The sequence below is a fragment of the Anabrus simplex genome, chromosome 14 (assembly GCF_040414725.1).
Source record: "Anabrus simplex isolate iqAnaSimp1 chromosome 14, ASM4041472v1, whole genome shotgun sequence".
NCBI lineage: Eukaryota > Metazoa > Arthropoda > Insecta > Orthoptera > Tettigoniidae > Anabrus > Anabrus simplex.
The window spans coordinates 13,030,930-13,046,287 of record NC_090278.1 but is presented as its reverse complement, the minus strand read 5'-3'; positions in this window follow the sequence as shown (position 1 = coordinate 13,046,287).

Sequence of the window (15,358 nt, the reverse complement as noted above, 5' to 3'; positions counted from 1 at the left end):
TAATAATAATAATTTAATACATTGGTCTTTATACATGACTAATTTCATTAATTATTCTGTTCATCACTGACAAACCGCTTAGCAGTAATTAAAAAGTTATTTACTAGTGAACATAGCACTTGTTTAATACCTGTTTCCCTGCGATAATCTCAACATTATTTGAGATGGTTGAAATGTTAGCTATTTCAACTCGAATGCTACGAGGGCTTGTCCGCATTCCATCATCTGCAGATCTTTTCTCTTTTTCAACAGTAATCATGTCTGCGCCACTTGAAGAAGCCTTGACTTCAGAATTTTGACATGTTTTATATTCTGCTTCGAGTTTGGCGTTTTAAAACACTATTACATTGAAACACTAGACAAATTTACGTTTACTGCTGATCGAAAAAGTAAATAGTAAACTTTTTGTTAATATTTCAAATATTACTTGTGAGATAAACCTACTTTTGGAAAACATTAACTGTGAGTGTTAATACAAGCTCCTCGTAACTTGTTGTGGAGCACTGTACTCGTGCGGTCCCTGAGGTAATCATGCAGCCTGCTGTTGCTTATTGTTGTTCACATCTAGGACGAGTCCAGAAGTTAAAATTCAAGGGATGTATGCTCATCCCTAGCGAACGTTTGTGTCAGTTGTATTTAAGGCGGAAATAAAACCGTTAGCATAGCGTATACTAGACAAAGTGTTTCACATCAGTAGTAGGGTGTTGTATGTTCAAAAACAATGGGTGTTGAGTCAGCGTGTACCCACGAAGTCATTGACCCCTACTAGTATGGGAAAGGGGTAATGACCCGAGCTCATTGACCCCTACTTGAGTAGTAGGACTATGGTGTTCGCGGATTTTGCATACGAGAGCAAGCCTAACCTCACAGTCGCCATCCTGGAGTGACCTTACTTCACAGGGCCCAGCTTTAGGCCAGATGCCCTTCACTCGTCACAGTCGCCATCTTAGAGTGGCCTAACCTCACAGTGCTCAGTTTTATGGCTAGATGTCCTACCCTCCTCACAGTCGCCATCTTGGACGGGCCTAACATCACAGGGCCCAGTTTTACGGTCAGATGCTCTTCACTCCTCATCTGACCTGGTTTTCCGGCTAGATGCCCTTCTTTCCTCACAATGGCCATTTTGCGTACAGAGCCCAGTTTTACAGTCATATGCCCTTACCTCCTCCTAATCTGACCTAGTTTTACGGTTAGATGTCCTTCCCTCCTCATAGTTGCCATTTTGCTTAAAGAGCCCAGTTTTATGGACAGATGACCCTTCCTCCTTCTCGTGAGCAAGCCTGACCTCACAGTCGCCATTTTGGGGACATCGCTATGTTTTACGGCCAGATGCCCTTCCCTCCTCATCGGACCTAGTTTCAGGGCAAGGTGCCGTTCCTACCTCATAATTAGCGTACGAGAGCAAGCCTAACCTTACAGCCGCTATTTTGGAGAGACAGGGCCCAGTTTTAGGGTCAGATACCCCTCTCCCTCACAGAGGCGATTTTTGAAGGGCCTATGTAACCTCCTCATCTGTCTCTAGTTTTACGGCTAGATGCCCTTCCCTCCTCACATACGCCATTTTGATTACAGGGCCAAGTTATACAGTCAGATGCCTTTACCTCCTCCTTATTTGCCCTAGTTTTACGGCTAGATGCCCTTTCCTCTGACAGACGGCACTTTGGAGGGCCTAAACTCACTACTCCTGCTGATCTGGCCCAGTTATACGATTAGATGCCCTTCTCTCCTCCCCTGACGTCAGGGAGCGTTGTCACCAAGCAAATGCTGCGGCTGCATCACCCAGCCTTTTGTCATTTTCGATGTTATATAAAAAGTTCCATGAAAGTCATCATTACCTTTAGAAAGAATTAATGATCATGCAAATACTGCATTTAGCTTAAGTGCAGAATGTGTAGAGAGCAAAGAACATACTTTATCTTTAAACACTTCATAGCATGATATTAAAAACGAATTTGGATCTAAAATATCAATTGAATTTTTTTAATACCACTTGTTATACGTGATGAAAAAAGTATTAATAGTTTCCCCATTAAAAGCCATGGCAAAAAAATTATTTCTATCTTTTCATAAAAAAATTAAAATATGTATAATTTTAATTAATTCATAATCAAATCATGCAATGTGTGTGATGTAGTTTACGTGTTATATTAAACAATTACTTATCGTTAAAACTAACAATACATGCATTGCTTTCTATACCACGTCATTGAAATTGTTCGTTGGTTTATATTTTCAAGACCTGAATCGAAAAGTGCATTAAATCTATTCGGTAAAATTACTTTAAAATCCTGACATGTACATAAAATTCTCTCTCCAATTCTTGTAGATATTCTTTGAAGTGAAATAACACTAAATGGTTGTTCAACAGGAAGTTTGGAAAGTCTGCGCGTTGGTTTTCCTGCGAAACGATCGAGATTGTTAGTTGCCCCCATTCTATAAAAACATTTACTATTTGTACCGCGAGGTACACCCGTGCCGTTCATTCAAATGAAGCGCCTTGAATAATGCCATCTAAAGTATAAACTTGCAGTATCTTGCGCAAAAAGTTCGGACTTTTCTCAACAAATGTCTCTGCAAAGAAAAACTTATGTTAAGCCCTCTAGTGTGAAGAGGAACGATAAAGACTACAAAGTAATTTGTTATGTTAAGGTTTCCTAAACTGAGTTGATTTGTCTTTTTTTGTGTATCACGGTGGTCAACTTCGATCTCTTTCCGCCAACTTCAAAATTGACAAATAGGAAATTTGTATGTGTATTTTTCCACCAATAATGTTCATCTTCTGTTTGTTTCATTATCCAGTAAAAATTGGGGAGGGGGGTGTCTGGCCTTAGCCCAGATCATTCTAGAACCTTACCCTCAGATATAAAAGGTGGTGCGTTTTCGAGCCACCTTTCCTTACTGATCGTCCAGTATACTGAGTGTGTGCGAATAGGGAAGGTGGAGGCGTCTCGCCCTTCATTGAGCTTTACTGCAGATTAAGTTAATGGCAGCTGTCCAATATCTATGTGATAGCCTCTGAAAGCTAGCTGGAGAGGAATGTTTCCTATCATTAATAACGTAAACTTAAATTTCTGATCTTCTAAAATGTAAATATCTAATGTAAATTTCAGACAAGCCGAAAAGCACTTAGCTTAAATTCTGGAATATAGAGTGTGACACCTTCTCGAGTTCCATATTAACTTGACTTGGAGGTGACTGATTTTGTAACCGTTTTCAGACTGTAAATTTTATTTTCTCCATCTAGTCACCTCAGTAGTATAGGATTAGCATCTGTAACGTCGGGCAGTGAGCCCAAGTAGGGTTTTCAATTTCTAAGTGTAAATTTCAAGGAGTGCAAGAGTCCGTCTCCGCAACATTTCGATTTTTGCGCAAGTAACTTCAACCTGTCTTTTCTCCACATAGTCCGGGTAGAATGAGTATTCGATACTCCTATAAAATTCAATCATTCATATTAAGTGGCTACTGTTGAATGTTTAAGACAGTGAATTAATTTTTATTGTAAAATGTAGGTTGTGCTTCGAGAGCCTGGAAAGTGTGAATTTTAGTGAGCAGTAATGTTCTGGTAGTAAATGTGGAGGGTTGCCTTGAGGAGGCAATAATAGTATAAGGGCATAGACGCTCTTTCTTGTAGAGGTGTTAGTACACTCTGTAAACGAAATTGGGAGACCCTTCTCCTTAGCTCTTGAGCGGCTGGAGCGATAGTGCTCAAGTAACATTTGTAAAATTGGGAGCTTGAAGCTCAGATGATTAATTGACAAGTTTGGTTTTTTCTCGGTTTCTGCTATTTTGTATTTAAACTACCATACCCGAAACTTGTCCTGTCGCTGAGCGACGTGTTTTGTCAAAACTTGGCATTAGAACAAAACAGTACAAATGAAATATACCTCCAATTTTAAAGCTTTTAATTACTCTTTGATTGTAGTAGATAGACCTATTCATGCCCGCAACTTTTTCATCTCTGTCCACCACGGAACCATGGTAGCAATTTGTAGCAGAGCGTGGTTGAATGGGTCTAGACAAAGCCCCTTTTGACGGCTACAAATAGAAATCTACATCATACTCTAAAATTTTTCTTGGTTGCTGGGAATTTTCAAAATTCGTTAGATTCTCTATCAACATGTATTGTCCTCGTGAAGTCCTTGCACGCGGGTATTTGCGCAAGGAGGAATTGATTTATGAATTTATAATTAGGAAGGTCCAATCTGGAGGCACGGTTGTGGTATATATTGTCAAACTTAAGGAATCCTTAGACCTTACTATTTGTATCCCGGTATTTGGGGAGAAAGAAATTGATGAGGCTCTATATACTATCCTGCATAATACCACCGAGCCAGCTTCCGTAGTTAGTTTTTCTGAAGTAACCGATTCATCTGCTAATCAACTTAAAAGAGATCAAGCTAGACAGTTTCCCTTCGATTATAGGGTTAGGGACCTATTATCTCTAAAATTGAAGGACGATCATGCTAAGGAAGCAAGTAATGTACTAGAACACCTGTCTGATATGTCGAATAGAGTTAGTCAATTGTTATCTGGAGCCGCTAGTGTTAAAGTTGACACTGTTCCAACAGTAAATGTAGGTGAGGAAGAGGACTCTAATAAGGCTATTGAGAGTAGGAAATCTGTTGCTACTCAACAAACGTCTGCCCCATCGGAAACAGCGTCGGCCCATCAGAGACAACTTCCACCATTCGTTATGACTAATGCAGTGTTTGGACCTCCTCAACATCCAATGCCGTCACCTATTATGTCGCCCGGCTTCAACAGCTTGCCCCACCCCTTAGCCATGTTGCTTAAGGGTATATCCAAGTTCTCCATTAACTCAACTAATGAAGTCATTTCATTTTAAAGATTTTTAGACGAATTTCAAGACCATGCTTCAGTGTTTGCTCTCTCTCACTCCTAAATACTTCAAATAATTTACCCATATTATGTAGATGTCCTCTCGGACAAAACAGTAAAGCAACAGCTGATAGATCTTCAATAGAAGACTTCCATGCCCATTTTTTGGCTAACCTTATTCCGGCTAGAGCTATGTTATCCTTCATCCAGAAGTACTATTGTAGAGTACAGAGGTTGGACGAGAACATTGCCGACTTTATTCAAGATATAAAGTTTTATACAAGGGTATTTGCCCTTCATTTTCCTGAAGAACAAATTGCGCAGACGATAGTAAAAGGAATCTCTCCGCCCTATTGGTCATACCTACGCTTTGCATCTCGGCCTCAAACTTTCTCGGTACTCGAGCCGAAAGCGTGGGGTATGCTGACACTTTACAAGTCGCCAGAGAGCCCTCTCCGTCATCTAATAGTGCTCGGCCTCCACCACGCTGAACCTTTCCCACACGCAAGTGTAATGCATGTGGATCAACTGAACACCTTAGGAATAAATGCCCCTTGGTAAAATCGAGCGGAACTAGGAACGGAGCGGGTCCGTCTCAAGGTTGCTTCAAGTGCGGGTCATTTTCACATCTTGCTAAGAATTGCTCTTCAAGTAACAGCGCACCATCTTGTTTAACTTCTGGTGTTGCCTCCACGAGTACAAGTGATAGGAAGTGACTAGTGTTACCAGCTGAGTCACATTGTTCCTCTTCCAGAGGCTCAGCCCCTGTTGGAACAGGCAACGAATTTTTAAACATATAAGTTCATCTATTGGAGGCCCTAGGGAATGCCTTAAAATTGCTTCCATGGCTCCAGGATTTGTACCGTATCTTAAAATTGACGTAAATAACGAACCAGTCATGGCTCTATTAGACTCAGGTAGCGTGAGTTCCACTATTTCCGAAGAGTAGTATTCTAAAGTAAAAGCTTGTTGTAAATTCCCGTACTATCGTTTCTCTTCTATTAAATGTATTTCGGCAAACTCGTCACAATTGGAAATTTTAGGCTTCCTTTTCGCTAAAGTTTGCATTTCAAAATTTACCTGGAAGGTTAAGTTATTTGTAGCTAAGCAATTGTCCTGCCCCGTAATATTGTAATATTGTGCTCCACATCCAGAGCAAGTCGTGCACATTCAGGCTTGCTAGTAACTTTAATATCACGTTGTTGAAATGTAATTCAGTGTCATTTGCATGTTGTTAGATCTTAGGCATCTACCTGAGGACCAGACTGAAAATATTAGAAGATTGTGTCAGTCTTATCCTGACGTATTTTCAGATACCCTTGGCATCACTGACCTTATTGAGTACAAGATTTAACTAACTGATTCTATTCCAGTTATGTTTCCTCCTTATAGGCTGTCCCCACCTAAAATGGAAGCTCTTAAGGAAATCATTGATCAGATGTTAAGGTATGGTATCATTCGACCTGACAAGCCAGCGTATTCATCGCCCAATTTTCTTTTACCGAAACCTCAAGGTGGTTTCAGGCCTGCGATTGATTACATGGCGTTGAACCGTAAGGTTTTGTTACAATCTGTGCCCCTTCCGTATCTTCATTCTTGTTTTTCATGGTTTCGCAAGGCTAATTTCTTTACCATCTTAGATCTTAACCAGGCATATAATCAAATACCTCTGGCAGAAAAATCCAAACACCTGACAGCTTTCGTCACGGATTGGAATCTGTATGAATAAAATCGCGTGCGTTTCGGGCTCCATACGAGTGCAGCTGTCCTTACTAGACAGCTAGATAGGGTCTTCTTGGACACCAAATTCGAATATCTGTATGATTACCTCCAAGATATCATCGTCTTTTCAGGGACCTTCGAAGAACACTTAGATCTGACGGTCCTCAATCGCCTTCGGAAGGCTGGCTGACTGTTAAATTTACTAAGGTAGCTTTGGTAAGCCTTCTATGTCGTTCTTAGGTCATAATGTGTCGTCCGATTGTGTTTTTACTGATCATTCCAAAAGACAGGCGATTCGTGATTTCAAGGCTCCTAAGGACATCAAGGGAATCGCTAAATTCATTTTCTAATGGGGCGGCACTCCTGTATTTACTTCGCAGGAAAGGTGTAAAATTTGAATGGGGGCCGTCGCCGCAAGCCGCTTTTGAAGACCTTAAATTAGCTCTTCGTAACGCCCCTGTATTAACCATGCCCAATTTCCCTAAGAAATTCATTGTCCAAACTGATGCCTATTCATCTTCTGTGGCTGCTGTCCTTCTTCAGGAAACGGAACTTGGAAGGCGGCCCATCGTATATGAGTCTAGGACCTAATAGGCTCAAGAAGCCAAGTATTCTATTAATGTATTAGAGGGTTTGGCAGTCTTGTTTGCCCTCGAGAAGTTCCGCCTTTATCTGGAACATGTCAAATTTGAATTAGAAACAGACAACCAAGCCTTAAATTGGGTTTCAACTAGGCCTTGTCGTACTGGACGTACGGCCCATTGGGCTATTAGGATCTCAGCATTCCAATTTGATGTACGACATGATAGGGGATCAGAAAATGTAGTTGGTGACGGACTAAGCTGCATTTTTCTAGTGATGTTGAGACCAGTGTACAGGAAGATAGTTCTTCACTTTCCATTCCCATGCCTCCTAGTACTAATGCTATTTTGACGGATGCCCCTATGCTATTTCCTGACATTAGGAATTATTAACGAGAAGATCCCGTGCTAGCTCCGATAATGGAAACGCTTTCTTCTGGGGAATATGTTGTCCCTTATGTATTGTGGAACGGGTTTATTTGTTGCCTTTCGAGGCATAATCAGAAGATGAAAGTTGTGGTTCCAAACGTTCTTGTGGCAATGATCTTCAAATACTATCATGAGACCCCATTAGGGGGGCACTTAGGCATCTTCAAATCGAGGGAAAAGTCAGATATTTATTTGGAAGAGTTTGGACGGCGAAATGATTAAAGGTTGTAAATCTTGCTTGCTCAGTAAGCCCACCTTGTCTACTAAGCTAGGGCTATTGTTTTCGCATCAATCATCTAGCGCCATGGAGCGTTTATACATAGACTACGTTGGACCCTTCCGCCAATCAAAGGGGAACGGGAATAACATTTTTCTTGTATGTGTAGACGACTTCACTAGATCTTCATGGTTGTTTCCCAATAGGCTGACTACCGCTCAGTCTACTATTTCTTGTTTTAATACTATCTGCTTCTTTTGGTCCCTGTCAATATATAGTTTCTGATAATACAAAGGCTTTCACATCTAACTTATTCCGAAAATTCAGTTTCAATCGGCCCATATCTCATGTAACAACTTACGCTTAGTACCCTCAACCATCTCTGGCTGAGGGGATCAATCGTAATCTTCGATCTGTGTTGATCGCTTTTCATCATGGAGATCATTCCAAGTGGGATACTTCTCTGCATTGGTTATGTTTTGCTTTAAATTAGGCTGTTCATGAGTCCCATAAGTTCACTCCCCCTCTCTCATGTTTAAAATTGTTCCCAACTCGCCGCTGTCTAATCTTTGGTCACTCAATGACATATTACCAGAGACAATAGGTCCTGATAATATCAGAGACCTGTAGAAGAAGGCTAAAAGTAATCTGATGGCTTCTCATGAAAAGGTTAGAGAGAGATATGATCGTGGACATAGGCTCACCAATTTAAAGGTTGGAGATCAAGTTAAGGTTAAGAATTTCGAACCTACGGGCAAGATTGCCCTGGATTTCATGGGCCATGTATTATTTTGGACTTCCTAACTCCTGTCACTCTTTTGGTCAGCAACCCAGCAATTGAGAGGGTATTTAGAGTTCACTTTCGCAGATTAAACCGGTATAATCCTTTGTTTTGCAGTATAGGCCCCTAAGTCATGGCAGTAAGAAAACAGTTATATACCGGGCGAGTTGGCCGTGCGCGTAGAGGCGCGCGGCTATGAACTTGCATCCGGGAGATAGTAGGTTCGAATCCCACTATCGGCAGCCCTGAAAATGGTTTTCCGTGGTTTCCCATTTTCACACCAGGCAAATGCTGGGGATGTACCTTAATTAAGGCCACGGCCGCTTCCTTCCAATTCCTAGGTCTTTCCTATCCCATCGTCGCCATAAGACCTATCTGTGTCGGCGCGACGTAAAGCCCCTAGTAAAAAAAACAGTTATATTTCTTCGACGTCCGTTCTGTAACAATTTTTTTAAAATATCAGTTTGTAAGGTATATGGGGAGGCCTTCTGCCCCTCCCATATCCACCTAAGGGCAATAACTTGTGCATATACTTAATCCTGTACAACCTTCCCCTCTAGTGAGGTTTATTTTATCCCGTTGCCCGCCTCTAAGCCCAAGCCTGCTAGTCACATATGCAGCCCGCCTCATCTGAAACTGCAACTTAGAAAAGTACACAACTCTCGCTCTCCACAAAATAACTAACAAATGACAGCCTCAGTGCCCTCTCCTTCATCTGCGGCCGTGTCTCAACATCTGGCGCGGGGTAAGGGCCCACTCTGCTCTGGCCCAGTCTCCTGCATAACGGCGTACTGGAACACCATCCTTTCCGGCGAGGGCTGTGGCGCCTACCCATCTTGGAGCAGTACCACTATATCTGGTCTGTGGTGACCATCACCATGGCTACCCCTCTCTAGGTAGCGAGAGAGATGTTTCTGAGAGTACTTGGGGGATCCGGGCGACCCCACCAGGCTACCGGCTGCGGCGGCTGCTCTTGCCGTCAAAACTTAAAATGTAAGACTTCAAGACTTGTTTTTAACGTAAATTTTTAAAAATGAACTTTTCAAGAAAATGTATGCCTGTAAAATACAACTTGATATTTTTTCTTCTAACAACCAAAATGTCAAACTTTAACTTTGAGGAAAGACTCTAAGGGAGGGGAGGTCTATACCGCCCCGTTCATTCAAATGAAGCGCCTTGAAGAATGCCATCTGATATATGAATGTCGCAACTACTAGCGCAAGAAGTTTGGACTTTTCTCTACAGATGTCTCTGCCAAAAACTTATGTTATGCTCTCTAGTGTGAAGAGGAAATATTCAAATCCAAAAGTAATTTTTATTTTGAGGTTTCGTAAACTGGGTTTAATATGATTTGCTTTTGGTTTATTACAGTTTGCAACATTTCTACCTCTGTCCACTAATTTCAAATATCGACCAATATAAAAAATTATATTTTCCTTTTAGCCAATAGGATCCGTCTTGTACCTTTTTGATTATCCAATAAAATTTGGACGTGTGTTGGGTCTTAGCTCAGAGCTTTCTAGAACCTTTCTCTAGGGTATAAAATCGGCTACCTTTTCGAGCTACCTTGCCTTATTGATCGTCCAGTCTACTGAGTGTGTGTTAATAGAGGAGGTGGGGGCGTCTCGCTCTTCATTGAGTATTCCAGCAGATTAAGGTAATGGCAGCCCTTTAATAACTATGTGAGAGCCTCTGAGAGCTAACTCGAGGGCAGGATTTCCTATCTTTAATAATGTAACATTAAATTACCAGTCTTCTAAAATGTAAATTTCTAATTCTAATGTACATTTTAAACGATCCGAAAAGCACTTAGTTAAAATTCGGGACTAGAGAGAGTGACACCTCATGAGTGTCCAATAGGACTTGACTTAGAGGTGACTATGACTTTGTAACCGTTTTCTGTCTGTAGCTTTCGTAACTTAAATTTTCTCCATCCAGTCACCTCAGTAGTATAGGCTTAGCCTCTGCAACTTCGGGCCGAAGCCCAAAGAGGGTTTTAACCTTTTTAGTCCAAATTTCAAGGAGTGCAAGTGTCCGGCTCCGCATCATTTTGATTTTTGGGCCAATAACTTTAATAAGTTTTTTTTCCCACCAAGTTCCGGTAGAATTTAAGGCTGTTGAGTGTTTAAGACAGTGAATGCGGTTTGAATTGTAAAATGTAGGTTGTGCCTCGAGAGGCCTGGAAAGTGTTAATTTTATTGAGCAAAGATGCACTGGTTGTAAATGTAAAAGCAGAAGGTTGTCTTGAGAAGGCATATAAGGATAAGGATATAAGGTTCGGAGCGCAGCCTCCTAGATATATTCATAGAGCATAGGTACTCTTTCAATTATTGTAGAGGTGTTAGTGTAAATATTGAATGGTGCCTTTTGGAAGGCGGTAACGTTGTAGAGCAAGAGGTACTCTCGGCAGATTGTACGTTGTAAGTACTCTGTAAATGAAACTGGGAGACCTGTCTCCTTGACCACTGAGTAGATGGAGCAATAGTACTCAAGTAACATTTGTGAAATTGGGAGCTTTAAGCTCGTATTGTTAATTAGCAATTTTGGTCTATTTTCTTATTTCTCCTATCTTGTATCTAAGCTAACGAGCTAGTTCTGTACCTGAAATCTTATTCTGTTGCTGAGAGACTTGTTTTGTTAAAACTTAGCATAAAAACAAGAAATCAATATAACTCTAATTTTAAAGCTTTTAATTAATCTTTTGATTGTCATAGATAGACCTATTCATGTCCGCACCTTCTTTCCGCTCTGTGCACCACGGTGTCTCCGTAACAGAAATAAATGATTAAAAAATGTACATTTTCTATGATGCCCCTCACTTGATTAAATCACTCAAAACAATTTAAAGAAGTATGATTTAAATGTAGGAGGGAAAATTTGTAGCTAGTCTCATACTGAAGAATTTTATAACAAAGATTCAACCATTGTTCCCAGACTAGCCCCAAAATTAATAAAACAATGTATTTCACGCCCCTCCTTTTCACCAATGAGAGTGTGTTTAGCTGTTCGGACTATGAGTCATTATCTTGCTTGTGGCATAAAGGTGCATGTTCAATTTAATTCACTTCCATCCTCTGCAGCTATTAGAGCTGGTTTGATTGAAATATGTGACATAATACTTGACATCTTGAATTCCTCAAAATGTAGTATCACAGGCCCTAACCTGTATAGAAAACACCTTTGCAGTGATCCTAATCGTTTAGAAGAATTGGTAGAAATTGAAAATATCTAAGGCAGATCATTGTATTAACCCTTTATAGGGCAACATTTTTTTTGTTCATAATGGCTAAAAAGTACCTCCTAAAGTAAATATTGGAACCAACAAACCTTTAATCAATAGCAGCTAAATCCTTTTATGATAATCACCACTAAAATTGTTTGGCAAAATTTTAACCACAATCCTATTAGGGACATGCATATTTTGTGGTCAATAAATTAACCACATCCATAAATTATATTCATTTATTGAATTTGTTTATTGGACTATGGTTTTTGAATATACATTCAGAGAAGAAAATCAAAAATATCTCAAGTGGAGAAGCTAAATTCACAGTACATTGGGTCCAAATGGGCGAGAGAATACAAAGCTTTTAAAACTATTGGGCTCTTTTGCTCTATTAGTAAAATTATACTGTGGAGGCTGCCGAGTTAGACTCGAGGAGTCAGAATCTGGTTCAGTATCAGAATATGAATCGGATGTTGAAACTAAAGATTGCTGGCTGTTATCTGCTTGGTCCGGGTCAGCTGGACCATACATGATCCCATCCGAATCCTCTTCCATCAACTGTGCACTGATGGTACCTGTCAATGCTTCGCCACTGCTCGTACTAGTAACTGCTACTGGTATGACTAAGGCATCCTCAGCATCCGAATCACCACCGGCTTCTGAATCTTTTCCTAGTGTATCCCACAGTTCCTCAATTTCAGATGTTCGTAGACGTGGCATGCTTCTGCGACAGTAAATATAAGAAAAATATAAGAAAAAACTGATTTATTAAAATAAAAGATACAATAATCATGCACCACCATTAAGTCTTTCTTCATCCAAGACTTCATTTTGCACTATGGACTTTGTATACTGTTTCAAGGAGCATCTAAACAAGCTGTAATACGTTTACGAGAGTTTTCAAGTTACTGCTTTCATATTATTATCTCCATATCATCTAAGCACAATACATTCTTATCAATATTTCAACTTTAGTCTACAAAACACACTTTGTACTCACCTAATATCACAGTAAAACCACAGGAAACTGGAGAATAACCAATAATTTAGCAAGAAAAGCAAGACCTGCAAAATGAAAAAGTGAGGTTAGATTGGACAGCTGGTTACAAATCCTAAAGTATAATCACATATTTGGCTACAACTTTCGCAATCAATTACAGTCATAGCAAAAACTATTACTTTTACTAATAACTCACTGATATAACATAGTATTATGAAAATAAATAACAGAAATATTAACTTACCAGCTGAATAAACTTCGTGTGCTGCTATTAGCTATCGGAAATGCACTGTGGTTAAAATTTTGACCACAAAAAAAAACGCGGGCGCTTTTCTCTGGTGGCCGTACTAAAAACTAAGGTTGTGGTTAATGTTGGGACCACAAAGCGTTCTAGCTGAACACTGATGATGAGAAGGTTGAGTTTTGTAGCTAAATACAATATATGTTCAACCTTATTCAAGGTGGTTAATTAATTAACCACTATCCTATAAAGGGTTAAACAGAAGTGATAATAGTAAATTCTACCTAAAATGTATTCAATGTTGGGTAGATAATATCACTGCTCTTAATATTTTGTGGTCAGGATTGATGGAGCAATGGATTTTCAACTTCTCTTCACTAGAAGACTGACACAAGATTGTCTGCAAAATTCACTTACCATTGTCAGAGGTAAAGAGGGCAATAATGTAGCTCCAGATGCATCTAATATTCACAGTGCATTAAGAACTGTTAGATAAATAACTTACTATCGCCATCACAAGATAGCATTTGTGATGCTGATGCATCAGTATTGCTAAACAAATACAATTATTTGAAAATGAGTTACGCTGTGAATGAAAGATTAAATATTAGTGAAAAGAGACCTAATTGTAATGAAAAGAATGAGATCATCGACTGTAATGTGCAAACCTCACAGGCAAATGCAGACAATTATGTTATTGGTTGAGCAATCCCAAGACTGCCACACAATGTGTGTAAAAATGTTTTGATGTCCCTTGAACTTAATTCCCATGACCCTGAAAACTTCATCTTACTAGTGAAGAAATATGAATCAAGTACCGGTAACATGATTTTCCCCAATGAATGTTCTCACATGTTGTGTTCTAAAATGTCCAGTGTTTATCAGAATAATCTAAATAAATTCACATGTGAAATCACTCAAGATGTCAAAGACAAGTTAGCGAAGACCTTAATAAATGAATAATGTTAGTGTAGAAGGTATGTGTGACAGTTGTTATTCCTTTTTGGCCCATGAAGACTTTGCAGTCCTCAATAAAGACTTTGTAAATTACACAAATGGTTTCTACACATCTCAGCAGAGTCCAGCTCCATGGCTAAATGGTTAGCGTGCTGGTCTTTGGTCACAGGGGTCCTGGGTTCGATTCCCGGCAGCGTAAGGAATTTTAACCATCATTGGTTAATTTCTCTGACACGGTGCTGGGTGTAAGTGTCATCTTCATCATCATTCCATCCTTATCAGGACGCGCAGTTCGCCTACGGGAGTCAAATCAAAAGACTTGCGCCTGGCGAGCCGAACTTGTCCTCGAACACTCCCGGCACTAAAAGCCATACGCCATTTTTTACCTCAGCATAAAAACAAAAATGCCATATTACGGAAAGTAACACATACGTAATTTCATGTTCAAGTGCATTGAGATGTACATAATAAAGTATAGGTATATAATTAAGGTATGTGCATGGTTGTCAGTACATATGGTTGCCTGGTCTGTAGTTGTATGCAAATTGTTACATAAATTTGTCATGACTAAACTTCAAATTGTGGAAAATAGCAGGTGTACAGTAGGATAATATACTTTTGAATGTATATGACGCATGTGAAAAAGTAGACAGTAGGCCATCACATGAAAAATCCAGTAATTTTGGTCTAGGTATAGCCCTAAAATTGATGTTACCTTTCATGTCTTAGGGTATTTCGTGACGAATAAAATGTAATAACCGCAGATCAAACATTTTGTACTTGAGAAGCTATTCCATAATTCATTTAAAACTTAAAATCAGTTCAATACAATACAATTTCGAGACCTGTAGTTTAGGTATTATGTCATAGCAGCCACAAGGAGCAGTCGACTGCGAGCCGCTAGATAGTGGTAGTGGCTGCACTTTCGAGAGTGTTTCTGCTATTATCTTTATAACCTACTTGGTGTGGCCATGTAATGCGTACAGAGGGCACTTCACATCACACCATCTGGAACGTTCATCTTGTTTCAAATGATGCTCTTATAGAACCAAGTGAAGATTCGCTTGAAAAAAACAGCAGACCCTGCTCCATTGCGGGACAAGCGCTAACAGGTATTACTTGCCTATGAAGTGCTCTGTAACAACACAGTAAACTGTACTCTGGTCCGACATCAGTACCGTTAACACGTAGTAATACGAGCTTGTGTCATGAGCTCGAATATCTTACTTATAGCGATGGCAAGTAATTGAATTACTTGTAACGACTAATTTCTTAGTAACTTTTACTCGTAATTTACTTCTGAAAATAACATTTTAATCGATACATTGTAGTAATCGATATACATCGCATCGAGAGCTTGTTAAC